We start from the raw sequence: 13,929 nt of genomic DNA, 5'->3' as shown, positions 1-13,929 counted from the left end.
AGATTAGTTACTTCCTTACAGAAAGACTTCTCATTATCTTTTGCTAAGTATTCTCAATTACTTCACCAGAAACTTCTGAAATTCACATTATAAATAGAGTCCCAGTTCACTGTATTTCTATAATTCTACCTATTTTTGCCCTTTATTGAGCACAATACTTCTGATGTACTCTATAACCTTCCAAAAGCTTCTTTTATCCCAAAGAATGGCATACCTCTCAGTATATGTCACTTCCTTCCCCACATCCTTCACCCTTCTTCCACTCTCCGCCCATCTAGTTTCTGCACAGCCATCATATGTCTTATTAAAAGATGAGAGTTGCATTAATACTCTTCTACTGCTTATTGGGTGACATTATAAAGCTAATTTCTGAACATTCACATTAAACAAGAAAACCTCTAAAATTATTATATTGATATTTAATACAATTTAAATTAAGAGTTTTTTTTCTGACTCATTGTGTAACTGAGTGAGATTTTTGATAAATTTGAGGAGTTAAAAGGAATCTTAGAGTCATCTATTCCATCTTCTTCTCTCTAGTTGATGTGTAGTACCTAAAACAAATTGAAGAGGATTTTCCAAGGATAAGAGAGTCATACTAACTATGCCAATTATTACTTATTCCATTTACCGTTCATTTATTTGTTTAGAACTATTACCAACTACATGGACACTTCCCTTAAAAATTATTCAACAATTTTAAAACCACTTACCTACAAATACTCACGTAACAATTATCAATCAGGTTTTAAAAATCTAATATAGAAAACGGATTCCATTTTAATAATATATTTTTCCTGTTATTTACAAATAATGGTAGAGAAAACTTACGTTATATTAACAATTTATTATGATCTCTAGTATTTGAAAACAAAAAGTAAGCATGATCTTTTTCACATCAATTTACTCATTCCAGCCTATAAGATATATAATTTCATTTTATTTCTCTTTCAAAAAAAAAAAAAAAAACTTACCTTAAAAGTGAACTGTTCAAAAGAATCCTAAAACTAAGAAAACTTCAATAACATGGTCATCTTAAATAAACAGTTTCTCTGTCTCTTTTGTAAATTTCAACACTCATTTTGTAACATCTTGCTCAGATCGCAAAGGTACTCTTTTGGGGGGATGTTGTTTTTTTTTTATAATTATATTTTAGGTATCATCATATTAAGTAACTGATGTGCTGTTCTATGTACTTCAGAATAATTTCTGTCTTGGTATTTCGCACTGAGTTTCCTGTCTTTTGTTTCTTTCTTGTTAGTTTAGGCATTTTTCCTTTTCCTTTTTTTTTTTTTTTAACACTTTTCCCCTGTTCACTCATAGACAAATTGAAATAAATTCAGTAATTGTAGGTTATAGTTATCTTTTCTCCATATACGTGTAATATTTTTCTAGCAAGAAATGAAAATTCAATCTGAGTGTTCCTTTTTATTTTTTAGTTGACTCCCAGTGGGAACAAAAGCGAGAAAATATTTCTGCCTTTGCCTCTATATAGCTGATGAGAATAAGGCATAAATATTTTTTATTTATTTCATTACTCTACAATTTCAAAGTATAAATATTAATTCAAACTGAGAGTATGACCCTGCTAGAATGTTTCAAAAAAGTAAGACATTTAAAATTTCCAGTCCATATTTCTTTCTCTCGGATTGTATTCTGGGCTGAAATAATAGAAAATGACACTCATACCATGGACTTCTCATAATAAATTGCCGTGTCCTTGGATATCTTATTGGTATGACTATCAGTATCTTTGAAGAACATTTATTTGGTCCAAAAATTGTTAATTTCAAAATATGGCTAACTGTTCCCTTAATTTCTTTTTTTTTATCTAAAATTAAAATGTTGTCTGATGTGGTTTGGAATACAGTTATTTTTAGTAACCATGCTATATTCATATTTTAACATGACTACTTAGGTCAAAGACATAAAATCCTACCCTGGATGGGCCATTTAATTAAATGCTGTCGCCTAGATAATGCATTTTTGATATTACAGATTGGACTTCAGAAATAAAATAATAGCGTATTGGTTAAAATAGTTCAAATTCATCAACTGTGGGGAAAAACAACTCCATAAACACCCTGAGCTAGCCTCCTAGTGATAAAAGAATTGTGAAGTTGATCGAGTCCCCAAATCCTCATGAACAAGAATAAATAAAAATTTAAGAAACTTTAGTCAAATCACTGAAAAGATCATGGCAATTATTGAGAAGCATGGCTTCCATTCTCTTTCTCTCACAATCTTTCAGAATTGTGCTTCATTTCAAACATTGTAGATTAAATTTTTTGAAGAACAGCCAATAGAAATAAATTACATTTCTAAGTTATATATAACCTAGAATGTCTAAAAATTAAATATCTAACTGTCGGATCACTTAGGATTAACCACCCCCACTTGATCGTTACATATCTCCTGCCTAAGTTTACATAGAGTTTGAAAATAATACCAGTGGTTCTAGCCAGCACCAGGTAAAAAGACTAAATATTATTCATGAGAAATAAGTTAATACCTCTAAAAATATTTCCTTGTCATTAAAATTGGAGTGTTGAACCTGAAAATAAGTATTAAAATTCAATGGCTCCAAGCAGTTTACTAATCTTTAGGAGTCAATCTGTAGGGTTGACCAACATTTGAGTCACATGTATAGAACTAGTCTTTCAAAAAAAATGTTAGTAAGCACATTAACAAATTCTTTCTTATACAATGTATTTTCTAATTTCAAAGCACTTTGTATACCTCATAACACAACCAACAATATCCTCAGTTTATAGTAAATGTTCTAGGTTTTAAAATCCTGCATGTAGTATATCCATTGGTTTTAAACATGTCTATTTAAATATGAATATTGAAATAATAATGTCTCTTTAATATAACAAAGTAGTTAAGAATCCCTACATTTTAAATAATAGTATCCTCAGATAATAGCAAAATATGAAATACCAATATCACACAATCACCAAAGTTTTAGCTAAGGTTAGTTCTATTTTTGAGTGGTAATTGGTTAATATTTTTGCCAAACATCTGCTTAAGGAAATGTGTACAGACTACTGTAGGATTGATTTAAAATATATTTGCAGTTTGAAAAATCTATACTAGAATAACAGATATGACCAGAACCTAAAATTTCATGAATCGCATACTTTACTGTTATTCTGGATTAAAATCAAATGCAGTGTAAGGAGAAAGAATAGAGGGTACTAATAGAGCTCATATTTAGAATTTTTTCTTGTAAAATAAATCAAATATGCACTTTAATTTTTTGCAGTCTTTCCAATATCATCCTGTTTCCTAAAGGATCTAGAAGAAAGAAAACCACAGATAATTGGCTCACAAAACATTGTAATGCTTACTCGAGTTAGAGCCTTATCTATCTATAACTATACCTACAGGGCTACAATTTGAACTCATTCTCTTTGGAAACAGAGAAGATTTGCTATCCCCCTCTCCTAATAGTCTCATAAATTAAGAGTATTTTCTTGGCAATTTGGGTAAAAAAAAAAAATGGTGCCATTCTCCTGTAAATATTAAAATTCTTGTTAACAACAAAAATATATCCCAAAATATATGTGTTAGTCCATTGGCATCCTGGAATTATTGTCTAGACCATAAATGCCAGAAGTTCAGTAATTAGCAAGACAGAAAGAAAATAAATTATACTAATTAATGGATGTATGAGTTGGACATAAAACATAGCTAGTATTTTAAATGACTATAATTATTAAATTCATCTATAAGAAAAGTAAATTAGGGCTATATAGAGAATGAAAACAATGAGAATAATTATATCAATTCATTCATCAAAGGTTATTTATTAAAAGTTTGTATTGTGGAAATACCATAGACAAAGTTGGTCTGACATCAGGAAAAACATTTGCAGTTTTGTGATATCCTTATAAATCAGGTAAAGAAAACTGGAATAGTTGTAAATTGTATTAATGTTGATTGAACACGCACACTCTACGTGTACTGACAAAGAGAGTGATGATCCAGATGGAGGGTTCAGGGGATATGCCACAAACTTTTATGTCAGTATGAGCTTGTTCAAAGTGACCAAGCTAAGTAAGTCCATAGATACAGACAGAATATTAGATGACTGAATTAGAAAGCAGAAACACCAAAGAAAATAAATTATATTAATTAATAGATATGTAGGAGTTGGACATAAAACATAGGTAATATTTTAAATGATTCTAATTATTAAACCCATCTATAAGAAAAGTAAATTTGGGGTAGATAGAGAATGAAAACAGTGTCACATGCATGATAGGCTGTATGTGCCATAGGGTCTTAATCAAATGGCTGACTAGAAAGAATGGGGTCTTGGATATCAGTAATCTGTTTTCTAGTTCTTGCCCTCTCTAGGTGTGATTTTAGACATATCTCTTTAACTTTCTTAGGTCCCGTTTACTGGAAATTGTGGAGGTTTAAAGAAGGACCTTTGGAATTAAAATTCTGTAGTTCCAATTCCTAGCACCATGTCTTTTATATAGCTGACACTTAATTCAACTTATTTCCTCTTTCTCCTGCCATTTTTTTTTACCTTTGTCAATATAGAGAACCTAAAATTGAATGCTGAACTTATGTACAGACATCTATATCTGACTCTCATTTTATTCTTTTTAATTAATCAAGAATTTGTATTTAAGAAAGCTGTAGATTTTATCAATATTTATAGTTAAGAAAAATTACATTAATGGTAAAATTAATTTCCAAGTGGCCTAAAGTTGCTGGGGTTTTTTTATGCATTAGTTTAGCAAGAAATATAAAAGGCAAATTCCTGTGACAATATTTAACCAAAATAACTATAACTCAACCACAAGGAGAGAAAAAAGTTATTTTCAATTTTTCAGATTTAGCCTATTAACCTCATACTCTTGGAAAATATTCATTAAAAGAGGTGAATCAAGAATTTGATAGCACATTTCCTTCCTTCTCTGTGTTTTAATTTACACGATATTTTAAGCTTTAATCTGAATTTTTGCTTAACAGTTGTCTTTGTTAGCCACTCAGCTGTAGCTAATAAAGGAACACGATACGTACACATTTTTCTCTGTGAGAGCTCATTGTCCCATATCAGCAGTGGTAAGTGTTCAGAGTAATTGGGAATCTGCTGAAATGCTGGCTTTGTGAATGAAGTAGAATTTTTCTGTCTGACACTTTCCCCAGAACCAATTTCTTTATCTCTATGTACTTCACTTACTCTGTTGCATTTAACAAAACCTTGATATTATCCATATGACTTAGTTGTTTAATATTAATACATTATGTAGATGTAAAAGCTTGTATATACTGCAGTGTGATTTACCCACCTCTGTGTCTCTCCCTCATTTCCATGTCTCCATGACACATTTCCACTTATTTCCATGCATCTTTCCTCAATAATTTGTCATCTTATTATTTATATTATTAATCATGAAATCATATATCCTTTTAAAATTATCTTCATATTTTAACATACATATATCTCATGTATTTACTTTCTTTTAAAAATGTATATTATCATCCAGGTATAAAACCAACATTTTAGTAGTAAGTTTTTTAGTGAAATGAAAGAACTATAAAATATCTTCCTAACTTTCTGTCATGTATCACAATCTATTTCCTCGATAAAGAAAGATATTATAAACAATTTTATATAAAAGTTCATGATTATTTACCAACTATTTTTCATTCAGGTATTTTGAGAAAAGTGTGTATTTTGGCAGATGAATCAATGAACACCATTAGAACATATCTGTTTTTTATATTTCTGAAATTACATAAATACAGAGGGTACAAAAAATGTATACACATTTTAAGAAAGGAAAACTGTATTAAAATTGTAATACTCAATATATACCAATAACAAAAGATGAATTCATCATGTTTGACTTCTGCAATTACAAGAGGTGCTCACAGTGGTTACCATCAGCATCCAGACACTTCTAATTATAGCAAACTACTGCTTGAGCAACGTTGACCAACATTTTTTTGGGATCCCCGGAATTTTAACCCATCAGAATATAATGAAAACTTATCCAGTTGGGTCTTTAAAAGCTTCATTGTCTTAAAGGAAAAGAACTAAATCAAAACAAAGTCAAAAACACCTGAGATTTATGATAAATATGAGTAACACTTCTAATTAAAACACTGAAGCTTAAAGAAAACTAACAGATCTTTGTTCCCTCTCACTAACTTCTACCCCACTCCCTGGAATAAACTTGCACTCAGGAGTACCTCCTACATCTGAACTTTTCATTGACTGCAAATCCCACTTGCTTTAAACTCTTTAAGTCTTCTCCCTGCTCTCTCTGTGTGTGTGTGTGTGTGTGTGTGTGTGTGTGTGTGTGTGTGTGTGTGTGACAGTGGGTGGGAAACATTTTGAAACAGCTAGAAATGTTTCTATATGTTTCCTAATGTCTTTCCAGTAGTATTAGAAAAATGGAAGTGTTTATTCCTTTTCTTAAAATATAAGAAAAGATAGCACTTTAGAAGAAAATATCTGCAGTTCTTGAGTGACTTCAGTGCTTGACAATCACCTGAAATGGTTTCTGTATGGATTACCCTTTAATATTTCTCATTCCACAATCACACGTGCAGGAAATATTGGAACCAGGTTCCAGCATCATGGATTTCTGACAGGAAAATGAAGCATAGCATATGAAATCTATAACGAGTACTACAATTCTCAGTATTTCAGGAAACACACACACACAAGAATAGTATCAATTATTGTAGATTGTATAAAATTACTAAATGGGTATGTGAGATTGCATCAAACTCCTCTAGTGGTTTTATAATATGTGTGTGTGTTATTAAATCTTAGATCTATCTGAAGTTCATTTATTTAAGTTGTGGGAAGAGACTCAAGTTTTATTTTCTATGTGCTTCTTGTTTTACCTATCACCATTTACTGAGTAACCTATCTTTTCCAACACTAACTTAAAATCTCACAATTGTCACATTCTAAATTCTCAAATGTTTTTGAGACTCAGTCAATACTTTCTATTCTGTGTATAAAATCTGTCTGGCTGTTCACGCATTATCACCACACTGATTAAATTAATGAAGTTTATAATGTATTTTAATATCTGTCAGGGCAATTGTCCACCCTTATTTACTCTTAATTTTGCCAGAATTTTCTTAGATATTCTTACTTGTTATCTTACACAGCCATCTGAGCCTCAGAGAGGTTACAATCCCTATAAAATAAAAAGAAAAAAAATAATGCATACTTATGTGCTGGTATAGAGATTAAATGAAGCAATACATGTTAAGTACTTCAAAAGTGCATAGCACATAGAACTGATCTCAGTAAATGGTACCTATTACTTCAGGCAATTTATTGTGAATATATATACCAGTATTGTGAAGATCAGAAAGCATCATGTGGTAAAAAGTAAAGAGTTATAAAACCGGCCATTTATCCTTTTAAACATAATATTGACCTACATTTTATAGTGAGTCATAGTTTGCAAGTAACTTCCACATATATATATTACTTAATTCTCACAATATCTATGTGAATTTTTCTTATTTTACAGAAAAAAGAAACTGAGTCCCAAACTTAAAAAATTAATAAGTGGCAGAACTTGGATGTGAATCCTGGACAAAAGATCTTAGGGTTCTTTTCCGTTAGAAAACTAGTTCAATGCACCAGGTTTTAGAATGATATTTTATGTCTGAGTATTTGTATTATGCAGGTGCTTTTTCATATATTGTCTGTGCTGATCTTCACAATATCACCAGGAAGTAAGCCTGGGGGAAATGTGTTTTTTTTTTTCTTTTTCCATTTAACAAATTAGGAAAGTGAAGCTCTGGGAAGGTGCAAGTTGCCCAAACTCATACAGCTGGTAATTGTGCATTTAGTCCCATGGAATGCAAGACAACCATTCTTTCCATTACATTGCACTGCAGAGAACTAGCAGCTACCCTTAGCCAATCTCTTACCCATTAAATTTTCCTGCCCATTATTCCATTGTATACCCTGACTTACTCTAGAATAGTGCTGTCCAATAGAAATTTCTGCAATAATGTACATGGTCCATACCCAAATGTCCAATGTGGTAGCCATTAGCTACATGGAGCTAAATATTGAAATACAATTTCTTTTCTTGAAAATGTTTGATGAGGGTTAATCAAGATAATGTATGTGTTGAAGTTTGTGGTACCTAATGCTCGTAAGAATAAATTCCAGTCTGCACTTACTTTTGTTTCTTTGTGAGACAAAAATAAACCTAACTATTATCGGTAATAATAAGAATAATGCTCGTGATAGCTCTATAAAAGCAACTGGCATTTATTGTGCTTGTTAATATGCTAGATACCTGATCTGGGTTCTTTAAATAGATTAGCCAGTTGAATTCTGACAAGCACATGAGGAAGACACTATTGTTATTGTCATTTTACAGATGAAGAGTCACTAAATGGGTTAAGTAACTGCCTAGTCTATTGAATGATAGTGTTAGGATTTGAACCCAGAAAGTCTGACTCTAGAGAACGTGTTCTTAATCTCTATAATGTACTGGTCATTTCTATACTTTGCTCAAGGATGGGGGTCAAGAAGTAAATAAGATAAAGTAATTTCTTACTTATTTTTTCAATTGTTTAATTATCAGTAGTACAATTGAATTATATTATTGTATTATTTTTTTAATCTATTCTGAGTTTAAAGGCTTTTGTATATTAAATTAACCAAAATAGACAACATTTTTTTAAAGAATATTATTATTTTTTTTAACTTTTATTTATTTAAGGGTGTTTATCCAAGACCCATCAGCTCCAAGTCAAGTAGTTGTTTCAATCTAGTTGTGGAGGGCGCAGCTCACAGTGGCCCATGTGGGGATCAAACTGGCAACCTTATTAAGAGCACCGTGCTCTAACCAACTGAGCTATCCAGCCACCCAACAGACAACATTTTTATTTTTAAGGAAAAATTATTTTCCAATACCAGTGGTCAACTTAAAATGCATTTTTAGTACCAGCAATCAACTTAAAAATTAATTTTCAAAAAATTATTTATCAGTAAACTGGGCCTGCATGTGATTCCCAAAGTGTGGAGAGATCTATTTTAGATATGTAAAAATGTGCACTGATATATAATCTGTTTTTAATTATTAAAAAAATTTTACAGAAAAAGGAAATCAGCTTAATATATAGCTTTGTTTTGTTTTAGTTCAAATGAGTTTTTTTAACATTCTAAAGCTCCTTTTAATACATACTGAATGAAAACAATACAGAAATCCCCTCAACAATTTTCCATAGTTAATATAACACCCTAAAGTATACTGATACTAATTTTTACCACAACTAAAACAATTCCACAATAATTATATTGCCATTGCTAAATAGCAGTACACAGATATAAATATAATTGTTTGTTGTATTTAGAGAAAAATCTAGATTTGTAAAGCCAAATGAGCACAACATTTTTCATGTGCCTGACAGAGAAACAGAGACAGCATTATCTTGTTTGAATCATCATTTTTCTCTGGGCTCAATCTTATTTGTAAAATTAGAAGATTGAACTAGATTACCTCTAAGTTGTCTTCCAACTGTAAATTTCCATGATAAAGATTCATCAAATATTTATTCAACATCTAATGTATACCAGGCATTGTGCACAAGTGGTTTTATTTCAGCCTTATAAAATCCTATAAAATGGGATATATTTCAGGTCAGGAGTATTAGTGGGTCAAGCTCATAGGATATTTTCTAATGGGTTCTGTATAGCTGATTTTTGTTAGAGCCAAAGTTTTCCCTCAGACCTTTAACCCCATAACAAGTAACCAGTTGTCCATATTATATTGTTGCCTACAAGTGATGGATTGTGCAGGTGTAGAAATGGAAAAACCCAAATTTAAGGTCAGTTCAGCATGGAGCCCCTTCCACTCAACAATAAAATTTATTCTTCCTGTAACTTGTAAGACTTCAGTTCTTATCCTTCCTGCTCCCTAGTCTCAGACACCCTTGCACCTCCTTTTTCTCCTACCCCTAGTCCTATCTAGTTAGGGGTGTTGGGAGGGCAACATTTCCCCTTTAAGCCTCTTGCATTCTTAGGGCTGAACTAATAATAAAATCAATAGGACGGATTAACAGGAGAAAAACCAGTTAATCAAATGAGTATAGGTGATGATAAAATTGATACTCAGAGAGTGAGCAAATAGCAGGCAGATTTTATATCTTTTTACACAAAGAAACCATGAGTTTACAGGACAAAGAAATTTAGGTTTGGGTGATCATTAATGAGGAATCTAAGCAAAGTTTGGACTTAGTAAATTAGTAAAAAAGTAACAAGGTTTGTTTATACAGGCTTCTTGGCCCTGAATTCTCTAACTCTGGTGATAAGGTTGTCTCTCTTAGTCTTTAGGTGCAGGAAGGGTACCTTTCAGAGGTGACACTTATTTTCTGTATTCAGGGAGACAAAGGAGGATTAAGGTGTCTTTGTACAAGCTGCTATTCAAGCAACTATGGTTTAAAATAATCAATATGCCAAAGTGGCATATTTGGGGTGGTCTACCCTGGACCCCAACAGGGGAAAGAAAAAATATGTGTTTTGACATATGTTTAGGCAAGTGTTTCATAGGACTACTCATGGAACAGAAAACAGGAAAGAAAATCACAGGAAACATTAATATTTAGAGTATCTACGTATAATGCAATGTTACGTTGTTTATATAAGTAGTTCTGTGTCCATTTCCTATATAAATATGTATATATATAGATAATAGATATGCATATAAAATGTACATAATACATTTATACCTCACAGCAGCAATACACTAGATGGTGAGGAAATGGAGCCATAATGGAGTTTGAAAGTAGCTCAGAATCTATGGTGAAAAGCTTCGCACTTCTATAACATTTTATAGCACACAGTCTATATATTATTTTATTTTAAACTCGCAATAATGGTCTGAGATAAATAAGAAAGTTATTATCTTACTTTAGAGATACATTAGAAAGCAAGTTGAAGCTAGAGAAGGTAAAGGAGTCAATATGAAAAACTTAAAATAATTATCAGAGTATGACAATTGATAGATAAGAACACTGAGGGAGAGGAAATGAAAACTTCTACTTAATGATGCAATTGCTGAAAAAATATAACACTACTGACAGGAAATAGAGAGTCTGTGAGAAAGTAAAGCAATTTTGATGAAGAAGATGAGTTCATTTTAGGAGAATACATCAAGGTGGAAATGGTCTGGATGTAGCTGGAGGTATGTTCCAGCAAAAGGAACACTTACTTATGCTGATGAAGATGACAACTAATGTTAGTACTGCAGGAAACATTTCACACTTCTGTTAGCTATGACCACAGGTTTATATGAACCTATTCTGTACTCTGATTAGAAGTTTACTTAAGAAAATTCTATCACACCCTCTGAATGATGTAACAGTGAATGTAGGCACACTACTTACTGGGTATCATTAACACAAATTCCTCTGCTCACTTCTCAATGTTCTTTCTTCCCACTCTTCACACTGCCAACCTCCTGGAACCCAAATCAGAGGGGCAGAGAAAAATTCTTTTGCCAGAACTGCCAGTTTCTATTTATGTTTATTTCATTACTTCTGCTTTTAATTATTTCTAATTTCATAAGAAGATTTCCAAGCAATGCAGAAAAATCATTGATAGCATTGTTCCTCTCTACTGGAGGTTGCCAGTGAATAACAGGTTAATAAAAATAATAAAATATCCTTTGAAAAAGATGAGTTCCTAACTGACAATTCATGCAGCTATTTTTGTGTGCTCAAAAGAGAGTGCATACAACCTGTCTTCTATTCCTATTTCATTTTGCATCCTATTTATATGGCCTGTGTTAATAATTATGGGTAATCTTTTAGCTTCTGACCGTTTGTCAACAGGAGATGCATTTGTAGCTGTTCATTCAGCACCGTGATTGATTGATGCTGACTCATATTTACATACTTTCTCCAGTTTCTATTTTGAAAGACCCCATTTGTTCAAAAAGAGCCAACTTAGGGATCTGTGCCCCAAAAAAATAGAGCAAAACAATTAACCCTAGGACAAGGAGCTTAAAAAAATACCTGGCTATTTTTTAAGCAACTCAACTTAAGATAGAAATCATCTCATTTAAATTCATAGTAAATAAGCTACCATGGACCTCTGTTACTTTGTTCACTTAGAAACAAGGGGTCATTAGGATGATAAAATACGAAGATATTTTCCTCCAGATGCTCCATGTTTCATTATTTAATTATTTTTAATTATAATAAGGCCATACGCCTAAGCATTGTTAGTCACATGTTATCTCATTTAGTAACCTCATTAACACTCTACGGTATTATTGTACTTATTTAACTAATGATGTAACCAAGACTTAGAGAGTTTAACTTGATTTTAAAATTATGTGTCAAGTAAGTGGAAGAATCTGGTTTGGATGCCAAGCTGCCTTCTTGCAACCTGTTCTTGGTCGGCTTCTCCGCTCCAGAAAGACCACATACCCACAATTTTTCAAGATAAATTTAGCACTCTTCCTACAATTCAAACTGTAGCACTGTTCTTATAATTCAAATAATTTTAAACTTGTATGAGGTTAGTGCAAAAGTAATTGCAGTTTAAAAGGTTAAAAAGAATTGCAAAAACCACAATTACTTTTGCACCAACCTAATAAATCCCCACCTACTTCGATTACCCTTCTCATTGAAGAAAATATCCTCCATCTACCCAGTTTCACTCTCCTTCAAGTCAGTAGAGCTTACAAATAGAAAAATAATGTTGTTTTCTTTCACATCGTGTTGCACAAACCTTTTATGTATGTGATTCTAATTACTGGCTCTAAATCTTTTCAGATTTAGAAAATCTTTTCAGATTTAGAAAATCTTTTATGTATGTAAAAGAAAACCTTTTATGTATGTGATTCTAATTACTGGCTCTAAATCTTTTCAGACTTAGAAAATCTTTTCAGATTTAGAAAATCTTTTCATTTTTGTTTCGTTTCTGAAAAGATTTCAGAGATATTTTCCTCTACTACTTTGCTTAGGTAGTCGATCACAAAAGGACTGTGAGTGTCTGTACTTCTATATGCCTTACTCTGTGTATTTCCAAATTTATGGATTTTTCAAATTATTTCTATTCCTCCCAAAACTGACTTTAATCCTGTTTTTCAATATTTAGAACTGGTGAAATAATACATTGTGAATACTTCTTACCTTTTGATTCTCAGGTATTATCCTCATATAACATCTACCTCATTATTTCATCATTCTCTAACATGATCTGGCAGTATTTTACAAATCCCTGAAATAGAAATTTCTAAATCTTTTGCCACAGCCATCTAAGCCTAGATGAGAACAATTGTCACTGACACCTTAAAGGAACACAGACATGCTTCACATACTCGTATTACATCTGTAAAGGTTTAAAAGAGTATCCTAAGAGAATTGAAAACAATGAACAGAATAGTTTCATACCAAAAGAAATAAGATCTCCAATATTAATTAGAAAAAACAACAGATTCTTCATATGCAACCTATGCTGATTAAAGAGCAGATCAAGTAGGAGGTAATTTCCTACATGTACAGTGCTTCATGGAAAATTAAAAACTTGATATTGGTGGCCAAAAGCTTATATGTCACAGTTAATCCAGCTTGAACAAAATAGAGTGTTTTATTTCAAAACAAGTTTTCATGGAGATCTAAAAGATACTGTTTCATTCATTTGTCTGAGAGTACAAACCAGGTCTCCATCATCACAACACCAGTCTACCTTCTAGCCATAATATTTCACGAGGTATCTCCTGGAACATTTCATTGCCAGACCACAGATTTCTACTAGGAAAGACTCTGTACAGTGAACTCCAACTGTAGTACCTACTAGATGTCTAACGGTAATTGAAACAGATTTATCTGGGCACCTCCAAATTTCACTATTTTGTACAAATTGCATTAATTAAATTGTAAAAATCATACATAAATTAAATT

The 13,929-nt window shown here is 31.8% G+C and overlaps 1 protein-coding gene across 1 annotated transcript in view; it reads left to right on the top strand.

The window, feature by feature from the left end:
• TACR3 (tachykinin receptor 3) overlaps positions 1 to 13,929 on the top strand; it is a 51,019-nt gene that overhangs the window by 24,086 nt on the left and 13,004 nt on the right. The window lies entirely within an intron of this gene.

The sequence above is a fragment of the Rhinolophus ferrumequinum genome, chromosome 5 (genome assembly GCF_004115265.2).
Source record: "Rhinolophus ferrumequinum isolate MPI-CBG mRhiFer1 chromosome 5, mRhiFer1_v1.p, whole genome shotgun sequence".
In the NCBI taxonomy this organism is placed as follows: Eukaryota; Metazoa; Chordata; class Mammalia; order Chiroptera; family Rhinolophidae; genus Rhinolophus; species Rhinolophus ferrumequinum.
The sequence above is the reverse complement of the archived record's forward strand: the minus strand, read 5'-3'. Positions and strand labels throughout refer to the sequence as shown.